The sequence below is a fragment of the Monodon monoceros genome, unplaced genomic scaffold (assembly GCF_005190385.1).
Source record: "Monodon monoceros isolate NGI ecotype Baffin Bay Population unplaced genomic scaffold, NGI_Narwhal_1 Super_Scaffold_15, whole genome shotgun sequence".
NCBI lineage: Eukaryota > Metazoa > Chordata > Mammalia > Artiodactyla > Monodontidae > Monodon > Monodon monoceros.
The window spans coordinates 43,409,411-43,418,072 of NW_021703771.1; positions in this window are offsets into that span (position 1 = coordinate 43,409,411).

The window sequence follows — 8,662 nt, forward strand, 5'->3', positions numbered from 1 at the left end:
CTCTGGGGGCCATGATGCAGCAACGCATAGAATGGATGCCAGTAAAGAACCAGCAGAGCGCAGCCTTCCTGCGCAGCAGAACCCTTGTGGGAAATGGCAATGTAAACAGCTGGCCTTTTTTGAGAACAATTATTCCTTCAAGGCCCTGCGCAGGCATTCCAACAAGTGGCTCCCAGGCAGGCTTGGCATAGCTTAGGATCAGTGATAGCCAGGATTATTTTATTTCTGAGTGACTGAGAGAAGTAGTACGTGGGGGTCCCACTTCATGTGAGTTTTATTTTTTAAGAACAAAAGAGCAACAAATATAAATTATTGTTAACAGCAAAGATCATAGTTCTTTCTAAAATGAGGATCATATTTATTTATTGTTCTTCTTTTAGGTGTTTTTATATTGAAGTAGAGTTGATGTACAATATTATATAAGTTACAGGTGTACAATATAGTGATTCACAATTTTTAAAGATTATACTCCACTTCTAGTTATTACAAAATATTGGCTATATTCCTTGTGCTGTACAATACATGAGGATCACATTTAGAATGTCCCAGATTGGGATACATCATCTGACAAGATGTCAAAATATCAGAAGATGGAAGTGTCTTAATTAAATAGTCCCTAAATAATTTAATTTCATGGGTAAGACTGTTTTAAGGGCTAAAAGAAAGCACAATCTCTAAGAGAAATAGTCCTACCACCCACATAATCATCATACTGTGTGTATTTTATAGTCAGAGATGCTGCACCCCGGCCAGGGATTTTTAAAGTGTGGTTCCTGGCACAGCTGCATCAGAATCACCCGTGTTGATGATTTAAAATAAGGAGTCCCAGGCCCCAAGACTCTGGAGGTGAGACTGGGGATCTGAATTTGTAAGCGGTTGACCTGATTCTTCTGCTCACCAGTGTCTGGGAAGCCCTGCCCTCCGCTCTTTCAGTAAAGGTAACAATAGTTTTAAGAGCCCTGCACCTCAGCTCTCCACTGGAGAGACTCTCCTTCCTCCCAGCTGAGGTCGTCCTCAGCCTGCTACTTCTAACTGCTGGCTTCCCGCCTGCCTGCTGCCTGCCAGAGAGAGGGGCTGTGGGCTCCTGTGGGCCCCACCCCCTCTTCCTCCAAGCCCAGGGTTTGGTCCTTCATCTACCGTTTACGAGGACACCCTGTTTTTCTTAAAAGGGGGCAACCATTTCAAATCTCATCTGAAACAAAACAAAAAATCACCACCACTAAGCTATACAAAAGCAGGTTTTTAGCAGCCTTTTGAGCCACTGATTCAGACCAAAAAAAAGGAGGTCAGTGGCAGCTGGGTCCTATGCCAGTGGGGCTTTCTTATCCTTTCATGCTTAGAGAGAAATACCATCAAGCTAAGATGTCAATTTACTTCTTTTTCAAATTAAAATAATGAGAGCTATATCTTATTAAGCAAAGTACCTTTCCTCTTGCAGTTTTATTTTTGTAGCATTTACAGAAATCTATTAAAAACTTCTTACTCAGTAGTAAGGTTTAGCAATTGCTTATCGTCATGGATAAAATAACTTTGTCATAAATTTACAACCCAGAAACCCGATCTGATTTCGGCTCCAGAAAATAATTACGGGCACTCGATTTTGAATCTTGCCCATGTCTTCCATGATTCACAACCTAGGAATTTAGATTCCTGGACCAGCTTCCACTTACTACTCACCTCTTGATATTTATAGAACTGGTCGTCACTTTCCATATATTTCAGCTCCACTCCTCCAGTCTTTAGAAGAAAAAAGAAAATAGCAATAATTGTGAGAGAATCTCATCTCCTCCAGAGAATTAGTGAGGAAAGAAGAAAGGGAAGAAAGCAAATGAAATGTTAGAATTGGGGATACGTATGAAGAGCCAAATATGAGACGCGATAGCAGCTGGCAAGAGGGGAAAAGGTGGTGTAGAGAACAAATTCATTATTAGAGAACCTGTAAACTGAACAGCATGCAACCTTTTAAGAAATAAATGTTTTGTCAGTGGTTGTGATAGTGGAAAAGACAAGGATATTGGCAGATTACAAAAAGGGACCTGCCGGGCTTCCCTGGTGGCGCAGTGGTTGAGAGCCCACCTGCCGATGCAGGGGACACGGGTTCGTGCCCCGGTCCGGGAAGATCCCACATGCCGCGGAGCGGAAAGGCCCGTGAGCCATGGCCGCTAGGCCTCCGTGTCCGGAGCCTGTGCTCCGCAACGGGAGAGGCAAAAAAAAAAAAAAAAAAAGGGACATGCCAAGACTGTGAATAAATTTTAATGAAAATAGAAATGGATCACCTTCTATTGTCATATCAGAGGCCACAAATCTACAGGAAGTAGATGCTTCACTAGAAGAATATTCTTCACAACCTCTTTCAAAGATGACATACACCTACTTCATTTTACATTACATTTCAGACGCAAAAATAAGTTAGAATGGAATCGTTTTTCACACTCACAACCTGACACCCTTAGAAACCTGAATCTCATGCCAACTTAGAGCAGAAAGCAAAACTGGAACATGGAGCATAAGAAAAGAGCATGAGGAAAGAAGACCAAATAGAGTCCACATAAGGACATAGAGACTTCTGGTCTGTATATGTCAACACAGTTTAGTCCCTAGTCTATGTTAATCACCATCTGTAAGTGGAGACCCCAGTCTGCATGACTCGGTGGTAAAAATTCTTTTCTCTGGCACCAGTTTTAATGGGTTTTTTTTTGTTAGGACTTTCATCTCTTTTCCTTCCTGTTACAGAGTGACATGGAAGCCCGCTAGCAGACCGCATCCATCCACATGATTCTGACAAAGTAGCCTGCATTTCCCAGTTTATACCACCTTCCTTTACGAGACTTATTTTTCATTGCGTTCCGAAGACTTAAGAACCTTGGTGATGATCGATCGGCAAAGATCCTAACAGGGTGGCAGGCAGTCTTCCAGGGAGCTTGCAATTCCACCTCCATCAGCCGCGAGGTGGTTCAAACAGAACACCTGGCCACCATTGGGAAGGACCCTGTGGGCATATCTTTCTCTTTTCCATTGTGCTTCATTGTCTATTGTCACTCATAGAATATGAGCATGGCAGGATGCAGACACCACCGTCTGGTGTTCCTGCCAGTGGGAAAAGGTTGGGGTTTGAGCCTAGATCCCCAATTTATGTCACTGTACATCCCTCCACTGTTATCTCAGTTTTGCTACCTGGAGGGGAAAGCAGTGTTTGCTAAGAAGGAGGTAGCTGTTGCAACCCTGTGAATATAGCCTGGGGCCATTAGGAATTCATCCATCTGTCAAGTCTGTGGAAGGAAGGAATGTGAATGGAAGCAGCAGTACAAGTGTGCCTTAGAACAGATGTTTGGATTGCCAAGTCTGTGAGGTGGTGTAGCATGGACCAGGGTAGTGTTAGTACCAAGTGAGAGTGGGGCTTTGTCTTTGCAGCTGTTTCAGTTGCAGATTTGTTGCAGTGGTTTGAACAACATGGATTTTAATTTTTAAAGGGAATTTAGCAATTTGTGGAATTTCTCCAGAATCAAACCCTTTAATAATAGCTCCTCTACAAAAAGAAAGTTCCACTGTGAGTTTTGTTTTGTTTTGTAAGAAAGCACAGCAGCATCCATTTATTATTTCGCTCTATTTAGGGATACTCCCTCTTTAGAGATTCATTTTTAGGTGTTGCGCTTTCCCTCTCTTCCTCTCTCTTGGGTGTGAGGGAAGCTTTGCAGTATGCTCCTATGAGACTTCTCAAAAGTGATAAATGAGATTTTCAATCTTCTCATTCAATAGTAACTGCCTGAAAAGCCAAGAAGTGGAGTGAGGGGAGTGGAGCTGAAGGTGACAGATTGGTGAAGAGAAGGAGAAATGAATTTGGAAAGGGAGGGAGGAACAAACCGATGAGTTGTAAAAACCAGAAAAGCAATTCTAAATTAGATTTAGAAATGGCAGAATGACAAGGTGAAGTTTTCTATAGGGAGAAAGTTGCTAGGCTGCCACATGTGAGATAGCCTGGAAGTTTTGAAAAGTGAGAATGCAAAAAAAAGCTAGAAAAGAGTGACCGTTTCATACGAGGCAGGAATTGATCAGAGTATCTGCGGAGGCAAGCTTAGGGCAGCTTCTCTGGAGACATTCACTTGATTCTGGGTTGTGATTTGATCAAAATGGCTTGTTTATAGAGAATTAATGGCACATCGGATATGTGAGTCATAGAGACCTGACTACAGGAGCTTTGGCATGAATCTTGAATTTTGCAAGACTCCTCACTTTTAGCTCTGTGGCTTGTATTACTGTCTTGGTCTCTGTTGGCTCCTGAAAAGTGCCTAGAAAGGAATGATCCAAATGACATACCCACTTCAAATCTCACTGCATCCCAATGCGTCCTTCTCCTCACCCAAACCTAGATGTTGGCAAGGTTAAAGGAAAAGCAATTGGAGGGTTTCCCTGGTGGCTCAGTGGTTGGGAATCCGCCTGCCAAGGCAGGGGACACGGGTTTGAGCCCTGGGCCGGGAGGATCCCACATGCTGCGGAGCAACGAAGCCCGTGAGCCACAGCTGCTGACCCCGCGTGCCACAAATACTGAAGCCCGCGCGCCTAGAGCCCATGCTCCGCCACAAGAGAGGCCACCGCAATGAGAAGCCTGCGCACCGCGGCGAAGAGTAGCCCCCGCTTGCCACAACCAGAGGAAGGCCCGCACGCAGCAACGAAGACCCAACACAGCCAAAAATAAAATAAATTAAAAATTTTTTAAAAAAGAAAGAAAAGCAATTGGAAATCTCCTTTGGGACCTGATAAGGAACACTGCTGTTCAGGTTCAGTGGCTTTCTGGGCTTCCATGGGGTCTCTCCCTTTGTCTCCACCCGGAAACTGTTGATATACTTGCCTTCTCACCCCCCAAACTCTGTTGTCCTCTGGAAAGTCTGATTGCCTTTGAATCTTATAGTGCCCAGGACCAGAGAGCTAGACAAGCCTCATCTTCCCACCTAGCTCCAAGGTTTCTAGTGAGAACCAAAGGAAATAAGGTATTCAAAGGTGGTTTGTAAAGCAATACAAGCACAACCCATATAGATAGGTATGATCATAGCATTATTCTTGAGTCTTACTCCATAGCTCCTTTTCTTGCTTTGTCTCTCTCTCTCATGTATGTATACATAACTGCATAAGTACATGAGTGCTAGGTGAGCACATTTGCAAAGGTTATGATGCCTTATTTTTAAAAAGTTCTTCTTATGTCACTGTAAAATTTTTATAAGGTTCAGATTCCAAATAGTACCATTGTACATTTGCAAATGATGCTCAACTCTTCAGTATAAACCAAGTTAAGAGCAACACATATTGAACAGAACAGGAACTGGAGAAAGTGCTTTTATAATGAGCATCTTTTTTCATCAGCCTCAGCATTCTCAGAACAAATTGAATTCAGTAATCCCCATAAGACCTAAAGATGAACTATCTTATATTTTTAAGACAAAGATGAACTCAGTGTCAGGGTTCTTCAAGAATATGATTGCTATTTCTTTTATTATCATATATAGTACCTTTCCATTGAAAAGCCAAAGGCATTTTACAAAATTTGACAGTGATCCTCACAATGTCCCTCTGAGTCCAATAAGCTTCATTACAAACAATAAATAATAAACTGGAGAGGAGCTTCAAGATGGCAGAAGAGTAAGACACGGAGATCACCTTCCTCCCCACAAATACATCTGAAATACATCTACATGTGGAACAACTCCTACAGAACACCCACTGAACGCTGGCAGAAGACGTCAGACCTCCCAAAAGGCAAGAAACTCCCCACGTACCTGGGTAGGGCAAAAGAAAAAAGAATAAACAGAGACAAAAGGATAGGGACGGGACCTGCACCAGTGGGAGGGAGCTGTGAAGGAGGAAAGGTTTCCACACACCAGGAAGGCCCTTCACGGGCAGAGACTGTGGGTGGCGGTGGGGCGAAGCTTCGGAGCCAAGGAGGAGGGCGCAGCAACAGGGGTGCGGAGGGCAAAGCGGAGAGATTCCCGCACAGAGGATCGGTGCCGACCAGCACTCACCAGCCCGAGAGGCTTGTTTGCTCACCCGCCGGGGCGGGCGGGGCTGCGAGCTGAGGCTCGGGCTTCGGAGCTTAGATCCCAGGGAGAGGACTGGGGTTGGCGGCGTGAACACAGCCTGAAGGGGACTAGTGCGCCACAGCTGGCCGGGAGGGAGTCCGGGAAAAAGTCTGGACCTGCCGGAGAGGCAAGAGACTTTTTCTTCCCTCTTTGTTTCCTGGTGCGCGAGGAAAGGGGATTCAGAGCGCTGCTTAAAGGAGCTCCAGAGACGGGCGCGAGCCGCGGCTAAAAGCGCGGACCCCAGAGACGGGCATGAGACGCTAAGGCTGCTGCTGCCGCCACCAAAAGCCTGTGTGCGAGCACAGGTCACTCTCCACACCTCCCCTCCAGGGAGGCTGTGCAGCCCGCCACTGCCTGGTCTCCGGGATCCAGGGACAACTTCCCCCGGGAGAACACACAGCGCGCCTCAGGCTGGTGCAATGTCCGGCCGGCCTCTGCCGCTGCAGGCTCGCCCCGCATCCATACCCCTCCCTCCCCCCGGCCTGAGTGAGCCAGAGCCCTCGAATCAGCTGTTCCTTTAACCCCGTCCTGTCTGGGCGGGAGCAGACGCCCTCAGGCGACCTACACTCAGAGGCAGGGCCAAATCCAAAGCTGAGCGCCAGGAGCTGAGCGAACACAGAAGAGAAAGGGAAATCGCTCCCAGCAGCCTCAGGAGCACCGGATTAAATCTCCACAGTCAACATGATGTACCCTGCATCTGTGGAATACCTGAATAGACAACGAATCATCCCAAACTGAGGCGGTGGACTTCAGGAACAACAATATATATATTTTTTTCCTTTTTCTCTTTTTGTAAGTGTGTATGTGTATGCTTCTGTGTGTGATTTTTTCTGTATAGCTTTGCTTTTACCATTTGTCCTAGGGTTCTGTCTGTCCGTTTTTTTTTTTTTTTTTCAGTATATTTATTTATTTATTTATTTGTTTGTTTGCTTAGCAGTACTCGGGCCTCTCACTGTTGTGGCCTCTCCCATTGCGGAGCACAGGCTCCGGATGCGCAGGCTCAGCGGCCATGGCACACGGGCCTAGCCGCTCCGCGGCATGTGGGATCTTCCCAGACTGGGGCATGAACCCATGTCCCCTGCATCGGCAGGTGGACTCTCAACCACTATGCCACCAGGGAAGCCCTTAGTAGAGTTTTTAGCACTTGTTATCATTGGTGGATTTGTTTTTTGGTTTGGTTGCTCTCTTTCATTTTTTTATTACTTTTTAAATTTTTTAAAATTATTAATAATTATTTTTTACTTTAATAACTTTTTTTTTCTTTCTTTTTTTTTTCTCCCTTTTATTCTGAGATGAGTGGATAACAGTATCTTGGTGCTCCGGCCGGGCATCAGGCCTGGGCCTCTGAGGTGGGAGAGCCAAGTTCAGGACACTGGTCCACCAGAGACCTCCCAGCTCCATGTAATATCAAACGGCAAAAATCTCCCAGAGAGCTCCATCTCAATGCCAAGACCCAGCTCCACTCAACGACCAGCAAGCTACAGTGCTGGACACCCTATGCCAAACAACTAGCAAGACAGGAACACAACCCCACCCATTAGCAGAGAGGCTGCATAATACCATAATAAGGTCACAGACATGTCAAAACAAACCACCAGACACGGTCCTGCCCACCAGAAAGACAAGATCCACTCTCATACACCAGAACTCAGGCACCAGTCCCCTGCACCAGGAAGCACTAGTCCCCTGCACCAGGAAGCCTACACAACCCACTGAACCAACCTTAGCCACTGGGGGCAGACACCAAAAACAACGGGAACTACGAACCTACAGCCTACGAAAAGGAGACCCCAAACACAGCAAGTTAAGCAAAATGAGAAGACAGAGAAGCACACAGCAGTTGAAGGAGCACGGTAAAAACCCACCAAACCAAACAAATGAAGAGGAAATAGGCAGTCTACCTGAGAAAGAATTCAGAATAATGATAGTAAAGATGATCCAAAATCTTGAAAATAGAATGGAGAAAATACAAGAAACGTTTAACAAGGATCTAGAAGAACTAAAGAGCAAACAGACAATGAGGAACAACACAATAAATGAAATTAAAAATTCTCTAGAAGGAATCAATAGCAGAATAACTGAGGCAGAAGAACAGATAAGTGACCTGGAAGATAAAATAGTGGAAATAACTACTGCAGAGCAGAATAAAGAAAAAAGAATGAAAAGAATTGAGGACAGTCTCAGAGACCTCTGGGACAACATTAAACGCACCAACATTCGAATTATAGGGGTCCCAGAAGAAGAGAAAAAGAAAGAGACTGAGAAAATATTTGAAAAGATTACAGTTGAAAACTTCCCTAATATGGGAAAAAAAATAGTCAATCAAGTCCAGGAAGTGCAGAGAGTGCCATACAGGATAAATCCAAGGAGAAACACACCAAGACACATATTAATCAAACTATCAAAAATTAAATACAAAGAAAAAAATATTAAAAGCAGCAAGGGAAAAACAACAAATAACATACAAGGGAATCCCCATAGGGTTAACAGCTGATCTTTCAGCAGAAACTCTGCAAGCCAGAAGGGAGTGGCAGGACACATTTAAAGTGATGAAAGGGAAAAACCTACAACCAAGATTACTCTACCCAGCAAGG